Source organism: Homarus americanus, unplaced genomic scaffold (assembly GCF_018991925.1).
Source record: "Homarus americanus isolate GMGI-L3 unplaced genomic scaffold, GMGI_Hamer_2.0 scaffold16430, whole genome shotgun sequence".
NCBI lineage: Eukaryota > Metazoa > Arthropoda > Malacostraca > Decapoda > Nephropidae > Homarus > Homarus americanus.
Window position 1 is genome coordinate 9,110,325 of NW_024729259.1, and position 14,610 is coordinate 9,124,934.

A 14,610-nucleotide genomic window follows, 5' to 3' on the forward strand; every position below is an offset into this window, starting at 1 on the left:
ACAAAGCAGAGTCAGGTGTTCGGGTGACCATACAGTGCAGTGGTCGGGTGTCTGGGTGACCATACAGCAAGCAGTGGTCGGCAGCCCGGTGACCATACAGCAAGCAGGCTTCGGGTGACCATAAAGCGTGGTCGGGATCATACAGCAAGCAGTGGTCGGTTGTTCGGGGCGACCATACAACGCAGTGGTCGGGTGTTCGGGTGACCATAAGCAACAAGCAGTGGTCGGGTGTTCGGGGTGACCATACAGCAGTGGTCGGTGTTCAGACCACAACAAGCAGTCGGTGTTCGGGTGACCATACAGCAGTGGTCGGTGTTCGGGTGACCATCAAGCAGAGGTCGGTGTTCGTGACCATACAACAAGCAGAAGTCAGGTGTTCGGGGCACCATACAGTAAGCAGTGGTCGGGACATACAGCAGTGGTCGGAGTTCGGGGTGACCATACAGTAAGCAGTGGTCGGGTGTTCGGGGTGACCATACAACAAGCAGTGGTCAGGTGTTCAGGGTGACTCACAACAAGCAGTGGTCGGGTGTTCGGGGCGACCATACAACAAGCAGTGGTTGTGTTCGGGGTGACCATACAACAAGCAGAAGTCGGTTCGGGGTGACCATACAGCAAGCAGTGGTCGGGTGTCTGGGTGACCATACAACAAGCAGAAGTCGGTGTTCGGGGTGACCATACAACAGAAGTCGGGTTCGTGACCATACAGCAAGCAGTGGTCGGTGTCTGCGACCATGCCAACAAGCAGAAGTCGGTGTCTGGGTGACCATACAACAAGCGTGAAGTCGGTGGGACCAAGTGGCTGGTTCGGGGTGACCATACAAACGCAAGAAGTCGGTGTTCGGGTGACCATACAACAAGCAGTAGTCGGTGTTGAGGATGACCATACAGGCAGTGGTCGGGTGTTCGGGGTGACCATACAAACGTTGCAGAGTCGGGGTGACCATACAGCAAGCAGTGGTCGGTGTTCGGGGTGACCATACAGCAAGCAGTGGTCGGGTGTCTGGGTGAACCATACAACAAGGTCGGTCCGGGGTGACCATACAGCAAGCAGTGGTCGGGTGTCTGGGTGACCATACAACAAGCAGAAGTCGGGTGTTTCGGGGTGACCATACAGCAAGCAGTGGTCGGTGTTCCGGGGTGACCATACAACAAGCAGTGGTCGGGTTTCGTGACATACAACAAGCAGTCGACCATACAACAAGCAGAAGTCGGTGTTGAGGATGACCATACAGTAAGCAGTGGTCGGTGCCGTGACCATACGCAAGCAGTGGTCGGGTTTTCGGGGTGACCACCAAACAAGCAGTGGTCGGGTGTTCAAGACCATACAACAAACAGTGGTTGGGTGCCGGGGTGACCATACAACAAGCAGAGGTCGGTGTTCGGGGACCATACAACAGCAGAAGTCGGTGTTCGGGGTATACAACAATGTGTTGTGTTCGGGGTGACCATACAACAAGCAGAAGCGGTTCATTGACCATACAGTAAGCAGTGGTCGGGTGTTCGTGACCATACAGCAAGCAGAAGTCGGTGTTCGGGGTGACACACAACGGTGAAGTCGGGTTCATGACCATACAACATAGCAGAAGTCGTGGTGTTCAAGACCATACAACAAGCAGAAGTCGGTGTTCGGGGTGACCATACAACAAGCAGAGGTCGGTGTTCAGGTGACCATACAGCAAGAAAGGTCGGGTGTCTGGGGTGACCATACAACAAGCAGAAGTCGGTGTTCGTGACCATACAACAAGCAGTGGTCGGTGTTCGGGGTGACCATACAAAGCAGTGGTCGGGTGTTCGGGGTGACCATACAGCAAGCAGTAGTCGGTGTTCGGGGTGACCATACAACAAGCAGTGGTCGGTGTTCGGGGTGACCATACAACAAGCAGAGGTCGGTGTTCGGGGTGACCATACAACAAGCAGAGGTTTTAGGTTCGTGACCATACAGTAAGCAGTGGTCGGTGTTTGGGGTGACCATACAGTAAGCAGTGGTCGGGTGTTGGGGTGACCATACAACAAGCAGAGGTCGGTGTCTGGGTGACCATACAACAAGCAGAGGTCGGTGTCTGGGGTGACCATACAGTAAGCAGTGGTCGGGTGTCTGGGGTGACCATACAACAAGCAGTGGTCAGGTGTCTGGGGTGACCATACAACAAGCAGAAGTCGGTGTCTGGGGTGACCATACAACAAGCAGTGGTCGGGTGTTCCGGGGTGACCTACAGCAAGCAGTAGTCGGTGTTCGGGGTGACCATACAACAAGCAGTGGTCGGGTGTCTGGGGTGACCATACAACAAGCAGAGGTCGGTGTCTGGGGTGACCATACAACAAGCAGAGGTCGAGGTTCGGGGTGACCATACAGAAGAGTCGGTGGGGGTGACCACAACAAGCAGTGGTCGGTGTTCGGGTGACCATACAGCAAGCAGTGGTCGGGTGTTCGGGGTGACCATACAAAGCAGAGGTCGGTGTTCGGGGTGACCACAGTAAGCAGTGGTCGGTACGGTGACCATACAGTAAGCAGTGGTCTGTGTTCGGGGTGACTATACAGCAAGCAGGTCGGTGTCTGGGGTGACCATACAGTAAGCAGTGGTCGGTGTCTGGGGTGACCATACAACAAGCAGTGGTCGGTGTTCGGGGTGACCATACAGCAAGCAGTGGTCGGGTGTTCGGGGCGACCATACAACAAGCAGTGGTCGGGTGTCTGGGTGACCATAACAAACAGTGGTTGGGTGTCTGGGTGACCATACAACAAGCAGAAGTCGGTTCGGGGTGACCATACAACAAGCAGAAGTCGGTGTTCGGGGTGACCATACAACAAGCAGAAGTCGGTGTTCGTGACCATACAACAAGCAGAAGTCGGTGTTTGGGGTGACCATACAACAAGCAGAAGTCGGTTGTTCAGGGTGACCATACAGTAAGCAGTGGTCGGGTGTTCGGGGTGACCACAACAAGCAGAAGTCGGTGTTCGGGGTGACCATACAACATGCAGAAGTCGGTGTTGAGGATGACCATACAGGCAGTGGTCAGGTGTTCAGGGTTCACATACAACAAGCAGAAGTCGGTGTTCGGGGTGACCATACAACAAGCAGTGGTCGGTGTTCGGGGTGACCATACAACAAGCAGAAGTCGGTGTTCGGGGTGACCATACAACAAGCAGAGGTCGGTGTCTGGGTGACCATACAACAAGCAGAGGTCGGTGTTCGGGTGACCATACAGTAAGCAGTGGTCGGGTGTTCGGGTGACCATACAACAAGCAGTGGTCGGGTGTTCGGGGTAACCATACAGTAAGCAGTGGTCGTGTCAGGGTGACCATACAACAAGCAGAGGTCGGTGTCTGGGTGACCATACAACAAGCAGAGGTCGGTGTTCGTGACCATACAGTAAGCAGTGGTCGGTGTTCGGTGACCATACAGTAAGCAGTGGTCTGGTGTTCGGGGTGATCATACAGCGAGAAGTGGTCGGTGTTCTGGGGCGACCATACAGTATGCAGTGGTCGGTGTCTGGGGTGACCATACAACAAGCAGTGGTCGGGTGTCTGGGGTGATCATACAGCAAGCAGTGGTCGGTGTTCGGGGCGACCATACAGTATGCAGTGGTCGGGTGTTCGGGTGATCTACAGTAAGCAGTGGTCGGTGTTCGGGGTGACCATACAGTAAGCAGTGGTCGGGTGTTCGGGGTGACCATACAGTAAGCAGTGGTCGGTGTTCGGGGTGACCATACAGTAAGCAGTGGTCGGGTGTTCGGGTGATCATACAGTAAGCAGTGGTCGGGTGTCGGGGTGACCATACAGCAAGCAGTGGTCGGGTACGGGGTGACCATACAACAAGCAGAAGTCGTGTTCGGAGTGACCATACAGCAAGCAGTGGTCGGTGTTCGGGGTGACCATACAACAAGCAGAGGTCGGTGTTCATGACCATACAACAAGTAGAAGTCAGGTGTCTGGGGTGACCATACAGTAAGCAGTGGTCGGGTGTCCGGGGTGACCATACAGCGCAGTGGTCGGGTGTTCAGACCATACAGTAAGCAGTGGTCGTGGTCGGGGTGACCATACAGGCAGTGGTCGGGTGTTCATGACCATACACAGTGGTCGGGTGTTCGGGGTGATCATACAGTAAGCAGGTCGGGTGTTCGGGGCGACCATACAACAAGCAGTGGTTGGGTGTCTGGGGTGACCATACAGCAAGCAGTGGTCGGGTGTTCGGGGTGACCATACAACAAGCAGAAGTCGGTGTTCGGGGTGACCATACAGCAAGCAGTGGTCGGGTGTTCGGGGTGACCATACAACAAGCAGAAGCGGTGTTCGGGGTGACCATACAACAAGCAGTGGCTGGTGTCGGGGTGACCATACAGCAAGCAGTGGTCGGTGTCTGGGGTGACCATACAACAAGCAGAAGTCGGTGTTTGGGGTGACCATACAACAAGCAGAAGTCGGTGTTCGGTGACCATACAGCAAGCAGTGGTCGGTGTCCGGGGTGACCATACAACAAGCAGAAGTCGGTGTCTGGGGTGACCATACAACAAGCAGAAGTCGGTGTGTGGGGTGACCATACAGCAAGCAGTGGTCGGGTGTTCGGGGTGACCATACAACAAGCAGAAGTCGGTGTTCGGGGTGACCATACAACATGCAGAAGTCGGTGTTGAGGATGACCATACAGCAAGCAGTGGTCGGGTGTTCGGGGTGACCATACAACAAGCAGAAGTCGGTGTCGGGGTGACCATACAACAAGCAGAAGTCGGTGTTCGGGGTGACCATACAGCAAGTGGTCGGGTGTTCGGGGTGACCATAGCAAGCAGTGGTCGGGTGTTCGGGGTGACCATACAACAAGAGGTCGGTGTTCGGGGTGACCATACAACAAGCAGAAGTCGGTGTTGAGGATGACCATACAGTAAGCAGTAGTCGGTGTTCGGGGTGACCATACAACAAGCAGTGGTCGGGGTTCGGGTGACCATACAACAAGCAGAAGTCGGGTGTTGAGGTGACCATACAGGCAGTGGTCGTGTTCGTGACCATACAACAAGCAGAAGTCGGTGTTCGGGGTGACCATACAACAAGCAGAAGTCGGTGTTCGGGGTGACCATACAACAATCAGAAGTCGGGTGTTCATGGTGACCATACAGTAAGCAGTGGTCGGGTGTTCGGGGTGACCATACAGTAAGCAGTGGTCGGGTGGTCGAGATGGGTATGGCCAGAGCCTCCATACACTCTCGTTATCACTACACGTTAGTATTCTCATTAAAAGGGAACATGAAATTCAAATCTGGATAATTTATCTGGACATTTAAATTAGCATAGTCGGCCCGGGTGTGTACCATCACAGAATGACAATGGATGCAATATTCAGGGTAATGGATAGAAAATATTACAAAGGGTTATTACAGTACAATGGACACCTTGCCGTACTCAAAAACCAGCTCCCGGACCATTTATACTCATATACGTTATTCTATAGAGGATTTTTAGCCCACCAGGTAAAAATCATCTTCCTATCAAATGAATTAATATTTTTACGTGAAATATATAATAATTTATTTGTGGAGATGGGTAGAAAATACTTAATTGTATTGGTTAAAATTATTATTATATTTATTTTAAGCCCTAATGCGAACCGTACATACAGTGTTATATTCATCTGGTTCTGTTGGACTTGTGTGTCTGGGTGTCCGTATATTATTCGTGTTAAACTCCAGTATATTCACTTTTATTACAGTTTGGTTCCTGTGAGAATTATCGAAATTAATAAAAATTAAATATTATGTCTGGAAATTATTTGTCACGACGTTGATTTTTTAACCTTTAACGAAATGTTGGTAACTCAGCTGGTGTACACCCATCATCCTCCACACTCACGTACAATCACCACACAATAACATACAATTACGTCGCAATCAACTACAGTCACGACACAGTCACGTACAACCAATAACATGGCGTTATTATTAAATAAATATCCTGCTACACATGTTGTCATCATCGTCATTAATACGTCAGCTCAAATTACAGGAAGAGAGAATGACTAATTTGTCTGAACATCTTTTTGTTCCTGTTGTAAAATATTACCCGTGTGTTCCCTTGTCATTGTTCACACTGAATAAATGTGGGGAATGAGTATTACTGTGAGTCTTAGTATAGTGAGTAAGGTGTGAACAACAGCAACGATAATAATAATAATAATAATGATAATAATAATAATAATAATAATAATAATAATAATAATAATAATAATAATAATAATAATAATAATAATAATAATAATAATAATAATAATAATAATAATAATAATAATAATAATAATAATAATTTTTTGCTGTTAATTTACTACTACTACTACTTCTATCACTAATAATAATAATAACAATAATAACTACAACACTAACAATAACAAGAATAATAAAAATAATAAACGGAAATAATAATTACTTTACATACTGTAGAGGGTCAAATGGCCAACGTAATTTCCATAAATATTTAATAACAGCATAAAATTCGCCCACTATATTTAATTTTTTTACCCCCGGAGGCAATATGAAATGTCATCACTCTTTCCAAACTAACACTTGGTCGTTATCATCACTAATTTGTCAGTTTAATCGTCACTAAATACAGATATCCCTTTGATAATAAGTTTACACACACACACTCATGGCGTCTCAAAATTGACCCGACTGTTAAGGAGATCTAGTGTTGGCCTCTAATTCGCATCTATCTTGTATATTTGAAGGTTAGGTTAGGTTAGGTTAGGTTAGGTTAGGTTAGGTTAGAAAAATGTGCTCTCACTTGTTGATTATGCGAGGGGTTGTAATAGACACGAGATCACCGATAATCAAAAAGGAACTCATTATCAATTAACTTAAAAATAGGTTAATAAACTTCATATCATAGGGTGGTTCTCAAAAAGTGAAAACCTAACCTAACCAAACATATTCTAACCTAACCAATTCTAACAATCTAATCCACCAAATATGAACCTCATTTAACCACGCAAACTCAATATAATTATAATGAGACGAACAAACGAGCAACAATACCCCCTCATTAGCACCTGAGTGAAGGGGATAATAACAACAGTAGTACAGTATTACAGTACCACGCCCTCAGGGAAGTTATTACATTACTAAGTTTAAAAGTCCGTCAACTGTGTCGGGATATTGGAACATTTGCAAATACCGAAAAAAGAATATTGTTACTACTCAACAGATATTGGGATATATTAAATACTAGGTAATATTTGTACGAGTATTATTCTGTGGTATATTGTTAAGGAATTTTTTGTCTATTTTTATTTAATTTTGCTTTAAACGTCTCCAAATTAAAGGTGTTCGATAGCTTTAATATTAACACAACACACAAGTTAAATTTCACCTCATGGCTGTAGATGTGTCAGTAATAAAAAATATCATGAATAATATAGAAAGCTTACTTTAAATAGCCGTCCGTCAGTTCCGCAGCGTCAACAGGCGTGGAAGACCCCAGCGTCATTTAATCGTCATACAATTCTTAAAATTTTCTTGTTTTAACCAGTTAGTCTCTCATCTAATCTCATAATAAGAGTCTTTAACACCTTAACACTTCACTTATTTGTTTATAACACTGTACACACAATTACGTTCCTGAGACTATTTTAAGTTGTCCACAAACACTTCCACATCTAAGGGCTCACTTACACGATCAGTCTCGGAGCATCTTTTCGAAGCATGGTAACGAAGCCGTGCTCGGGCAGTGATCGTGTAGACGGCAACACTGAACCACCATCCCTTCCCGGGCAGTTACGGTGGGAGCCTAATAGTTGCGTGGCTCCTACGTGGGTCCCAGCCACTTATAGAGTTCCTCATATTTGTATCCGTCTTGGAAATATGTGGACGTACTTTATCCAAGAGAGTGTTGTACATTTCAGAGGTCATGAATGTATCGTTGCACGTCCTGTGTGTCCTCACGCTGCATTTCAGCAAAGATTTGGTTGTAAGTACCACACGATTTGTTCCTAAACCAGTTTTTCACCCACACACTCCGTATCATGCCAGCGGCTAAAACACACAACAGTGCGGCCGACTCGTCTGTCTGGGAGCCATGAACCTCTTTCCCAGCAGTATACCATACACTTAACCCCTACAATATGATGACTTAACCCCTTAAGTACAATAACTTAACCCCTTGAGTATTATGACTTAACCCCTACAATATGATGACTTAACCCTTTCAGTACGATGACTTAGCCCCTAGAATACGATGAAGTTCCACCTACAATACGATGACTTAACCCCTACAATACAATGACTTAACCCCTAAATTACGACTACTTAACCCCTTGAGTTCAACGATGACAAAACTCCTTAAGTACTGAAAGGATTAACACATCGTATTCAAGGGATTTAAAGAGAATTTGAAATGAAACCTTTAAGCGTCCCCCAGGTGGCGACAGTCTATTCAGTAATTAAGGTAGGGAGTGTCTTAACCCTGAACACACACCGCCAACACCAGCAACAGCACTATGCAAAAGAGACCACCAACCATTAGAGACTTGCGGGAACATCATGATAATTACGTGTTGTGTTATTTGTCGTCTGTTGGGAGAACTTACAGGGAAATGAGACTACAGGGTGAGTTTTTCCTTCCCCTTTTGAAAATGTTAGGTGTGTGTGTGTGTGTGTGTGTGTGTGTGTGTGTGTGTGTGTGTGTGTGTGTGTGTGTGTGTGTGTGTGTGTGTGTGTGTGTGTGTGTTCAGTGCTTTCTTTATCAAGGGATTAAACATGAAAAAATAATAATTATTCCCAGGACGAACTGACAGTCGACAAATGGGTCAGACACCTCATTTCACCTCACCCATACACCCTAGTTAGTCAGTGACGGGAAAATGTGGAAATTGTTTGATGATTTGGTTAGGTTAGTTTCTTTGGTTATAAGTATGTTGTTATTATTGTTGGTATTATTATTATTATTATGATTTTCCTCATTCTTATTATTATTATCATCACCAATATTAACACTATCATCATCATCATCATCATCATCATCATCATCATCATCATCATCATCATCATCATCATCATCATCATCATCATCATCATCATCATCATCATCATCATTATCTCCACCACCATCACTATCATCATTACCACCATTATCACTATCAGTATCATCAACACCCTCAATTTTATATCAATGCATTTCCTTTCATTACACACTATAGGTCCCCCCCCAAAAAAAATCCATTACCACGTTAATCACCCAACTTGTATCACCGCGAACTTTGTCCAAAATGAATCGTTCACCCGTTCACTAATGACAAAATCAAACTCACGGGACATCATAGGACTCACTGAGGCTAATATTTTGTCCACGATTAGTTCATTATTATTCTCACGCCTCGTCTAGGGAGGTAGTGGACAACATACTAGCTAAAATAACCTGGAAATACTGAACAAAATGTAAGGTAATGCAATCTGGAAATAATGGGTAAAAAGCAAGTAACATGTGGGGATATGTCCGATGGGAAGAATTATCCAGAGATGTCCGATGGGATTCCCAATGTGAAATCATCCAAGTGACTTTTGTTCAATAGCGTCGTGTAGCACAGGAAGAGTCCCTGGGGGTGTGCGGAGCTTCGTGTTAACTCAAGCGATGGGTCGTGTTGCCCTGTTGGCTACCGTGTTCCTCTTATGGTGTGAGAGAGAGAGAGAGAGAGAGAGAGAGAGAGAGAGAGTATGTATGTATGTATGTATGTATGTATGTATGTATGTATGTATATGTGTATGTATGTATGTATGTCTACCTCCTCACTGGCCTTGTAATGTGAAGACCCAGACCTGTTGACAGAGCCTAGCCGTGCGTGACAAGACACCCCCCCCCCTCCCCCCAGTTGTTGAAACTATGTGTCCATATCAATTACCTGTGGGACGGATATTTTCCCTTACCTGTGGGACGGATATTCTCCCTTACCTATGGGACGGATATTCTCCCTTACCTGTGGGACGGATATTCTCCCTTACCTATGGGACGGATATTCTCCCTTACCTATGGGACGGATATTCTCCCTTACCTATGGGACGGATATTCTCCCTTACCTGTGGGACGGATATTCTCGCTTCGTATCAACAACGGAGGGGGAGATAATATCGTTATTCTTACCTTCTGAACATCTATAAGTAAATCACATAATTCCTAATCCAAGTTTCTTCATATGTGAAAGTATCTGTATAATTATCAAATCATAGTTCTGAATTAATCACATAACTAACAATGCTTTTGATTTTATGAAAGTAATTATATAAATCATAATTTCCCTTCCTAGAGGTGACTGATCAGGCTTTCAGGGCTAATTGACTAGAGACCTATTAGTACTGGGGCTAAATTAACCCACTTAAAAGACTTAATTTCTCAACAAGAGTCACAACTCACACTCGGCCAACACTCGCGTCCCGGCCGGCCGCAGTGTGTTCGTTCCCCGTGTATTTTAGGAGAGTTAGTTAGGTATAAGACTCCCTAGAGAACAGTAGGTTTCACAGGTCGGGCAAAAACCTTTAATTAAAGTCATTAAGTTAGATACCCATGAAAAAAAAAAATTGGGTTGATTTTGTTGTTTAAATGAAAGCCAAATGCAGTACGCGTGTTGAGGCAGTTCATGTAATCTTTTTGGTTGTTGTTGTTATTTTTGTTGTTGTTGTTTTTGTTGTGCAAATCACCAGAGAGCCGAGTACCACTGAGAGTTTACTTCCCACAAAATAGTCAGTGGATTTGACGTCCATTGCAATACTTAATTTTTACATAACTTGAGTTGCATTATTTTCTATACTTTACTTTCCACAGGTTAAATAACAACAAAAATTATCTCTACTCTTGATAAATAATATAATATTCATCCTGGTCTTAGGTAAGGTAACCACACGTGACTAATATATATATATATACAGTACACGGAGTCCAATTATCGCTCTCTAAATTTATTCCACACGCCAATTTACGCATGTACGTCTACTACAATATGAGCATTCACATGTACGCTCAGATGTACACATATAAATAGACGTGTGTGTGTGTGTGTGTGTGTGTGTGTGTGTGTGTGTGAGTGCGTGTGAGTGCGTGTGTGTGTGTGTGTGTGTGTTTTATAAGAAATATAGAACAGTAAAGCCAGTACCCATCGACTGCAACACAACACAGCGGTTCTGCTCTATATTGGAAATCACTGTACCAATATATTTTTTTTTTTCACAACAAAACTGCTTCATTTCCAATTCCAGGACAGCTTCCTATTAAAACTTTTTATCAATAGAGATTTATTAGTCTCTGTAAATGACTGACGATCCCATTTACAATATTCTACGAGGCCATTAGTGTTTTATTTGTATACATCCTGTCTATTACTTTCTTATTGACGGACGAATAGCGAGAGTTGGAAGTATCGATCTGGTAACGAGGAAGAGAGAGGCACTGATAATCTTAACTACAAAAGGTTATAAAGCATTAATAACGTCAATCTTATTTTACTGATGTTTTAATTTACCGATGTCTTAATTTACCGATGTCTTAATTTACTGATGTCTTATTTTACCGATGTCTTAATTTACTGATGTCTTAATTTACCGATGTCTTAATTTACCGATGTCTTAATTTAGTGATGTCTTAATTTACTGATGTCTTAATTTGCCGATGTCTTAATTTACCGATGTCTTAATTTACTGATGTCTTAATTTACCGATGCCTTAATTTACTGATGTCTTAATTTACCGATGCCTTAATTTAGTGATGTCTTAATTTACTGATGTTTGTAATTTACTGATGTCTTAAGATGTTAATTTTTGATGTCTTAATTTACCGATGTCTAATTTAGTATCTTAATTTACTGATGTCTTAATTTGCCGATGTCTTAATTTACCGATGTCTTAATTTACTGATGTCTTAATTTACCGATGCCTTAATTTACTGATGTCTTAATTTACCGATGCCTTAATTTAGTGATGTCTTAATTTACTGATGTTTGTAATTCAATAATAACTTTACAGGAAGGCCCAGAGTGAAGAGTTCCAACCAAGATAAAAAAGAAGAAAGATTTTGTTAAATAAAAGATCAGAAAATTACAGACTACTCTACTTATGTCTTAATTATTCCCTAAAACCTTATAAATACGGTTTTTGTTTCCTTAGAATTTTTACTCGTTCAATACCTTAAAATATACTAATAAACATTACACTTCTTCCACACACACTTGGCATGTATGTAAATTAATACACATTATATAAACTCCCTCCCCCCAACATTTCACCTTAAAATAAATTGATAAATATTCTATATTTTCCATACGCTTCATGGTGAATTAAACTGAGAGAAATATTAATGTAAATTACCCGAGGAAAAATATAATCCTCTCTTTGTGAAAAACAGAAGAAAAAACCTGACGACTGCGCATTATGCAAATCCTTTTATAATGTTTCAAATGACGAGTAATTTTTCTCTTCCTCGACTTTTTACAATTGTTGATGTTTTGCCATTAGTGGTATTATCTTTCACTTTTTGTATTACTAAGTTGTTTAATATATGAAGCGATTTAAACAAAGAATTTAGTACCTGTATTAGTGAGGTTTTTAATTTCTAGTTTTCTATGACTGTGTGTGTGTGTGTGTGTGTGTGTGTGTGTGTGTGTGTGTACAGTTACCCACACTTTCACCCGTTACAGTTAATCCTCTTTGATGTGTGAACTCGTGAGCTCCTCGGAATCATTCTTCTACACTCCCCGGGTTCACACATCATAGAGAGAGATGATTGGCAATGTTAACAGTACCAGGTGGAAATGTGGGCAACTGTACATATACATATTTACACATATGAAGGCAAGGCCCTCAACCATCTCTTCTAGTCAATATCTTGTCCCTAAACATTCCTTCTCGTGACGGATTCATGTGACTCTAAGATTTACAATTCCTAAATATTCCTTATTTTATTAGTGTGACTCAATATAAAATCCACAACCCCCAAAATATTTCTTCTCATAATTCGTGCAAGACTCGCGTGACTCAGACATTAACAGGGAAGCAAGCATTATACACGGTCTCCCTCAGGTGGCGCCAGGGTACAGTGTTTATGGTCAGAGACAGCTGGTGCAGGTCGAGTAGTGTCTCGACATCCAATTAAACACCAAAATTTATGATGAGAATCTAACTTGCAGGTGGATTACGTTATTACAAGTGAAGTCTTGAAGGTAACTGATGCTCACATGTTGATTATATTATTGCAGTGGTATTGAATGAGGAGTTTGTTGCATTAAAGTTGACTAATTTACTGATTTATGAAGACTACACCTCATGTATACTGCTTAAATTATTACAATGGTGTATATATATTATGTTGCACACAGGTTGATTACATTATTGCAAAGAAATTGAGGATTTTATTGGAAACTTAAATTCAAAATGATTCTATTATAACATGGTTAATAAAACATTGTACACGCGTTAATTACACTATTTCAAACGTAATTTAGATAATATGTGAAAGTAGGTCCCAAGACTGCCCTTTAGGGCCAGTGTGGATGCAGCAGACTGTGTAATAAACCTTTGGTAAGCAAGAAGACTATGTTGCCGGTATTGCACTCGACACACCTTCGCTTCCCAAAACTGTTACATTAGGTACCTTTAAATTGAACGAGTGATCCTTAGGACGGGAGTTGAGCGTTGTATCCACTCGGCCACCTCCTCCCTAAGCATATAATCTAAGCTAGAGATGTTGTATTAATGCTCAGGAATGTATTTAAGCGACAAACGTAAACTAGATGGATACTTGAGGCCTTATCGTGGAAGGGAACACCAGGCCGGAACATTTGTTACAGCAGTAGGTATAAAAGACTTTAAAACTGAATGAAAGAAGAGTCACTGTTTTGACCTTGGCGCTGTTGTGATGGAGAATGGTGGTATTGGGTGAAAGGGACCAAATATTACACAGAGCCTGATTACATTATTGCGACTCTAATCTATGATGAATATGTTACATACAACTTGATTACATTATTACAAGTGCAATCTATAATTAAAATATTGCACGCAAAGTAATTACATTATTGCAATAACATTCACTAATAAAACACTACATGCACCTTAATTACATTATCAATAGTGCAATCTATGATGAAAATTTTACACAACCACCTGATTACATTATTGCAATAGAAATTAATGGTGGATATGTTGCATACAACTTGATTACATTATTAAAATTGTAACAACTGCAATTCATTCGGGTTCTCTATCATCGTGATCTGCATATATGTTGACTTTGTGTATAACATGTGGCCTCGTCATCAGTTCACTTCACTAATTTACATAAATGATGAGGTTTTTCGTGTGTAAGCTTAACAAAACTATTCCCGAGTGGATGTATAACGGTGGGGAGGACAGGAGACGTGCTATTCAATGGCCCACAAAAGTCCTGTCGCCTCTCCTCCTGAACCACGAACCCCAAGATTCAGACTCATGAATCCGAAGCATTTATGGACAAAATACTGCATCAGTATCTATTGCTTTAGGTTCACGAGTCTGAATCTCGGGGTTCGTGGTTCAGGAGGAGAGGCGACAGGAGTTTTGTGGGTGACTGTACATTCAACATCATATTTTACTCTCTACCCCGAACAGATT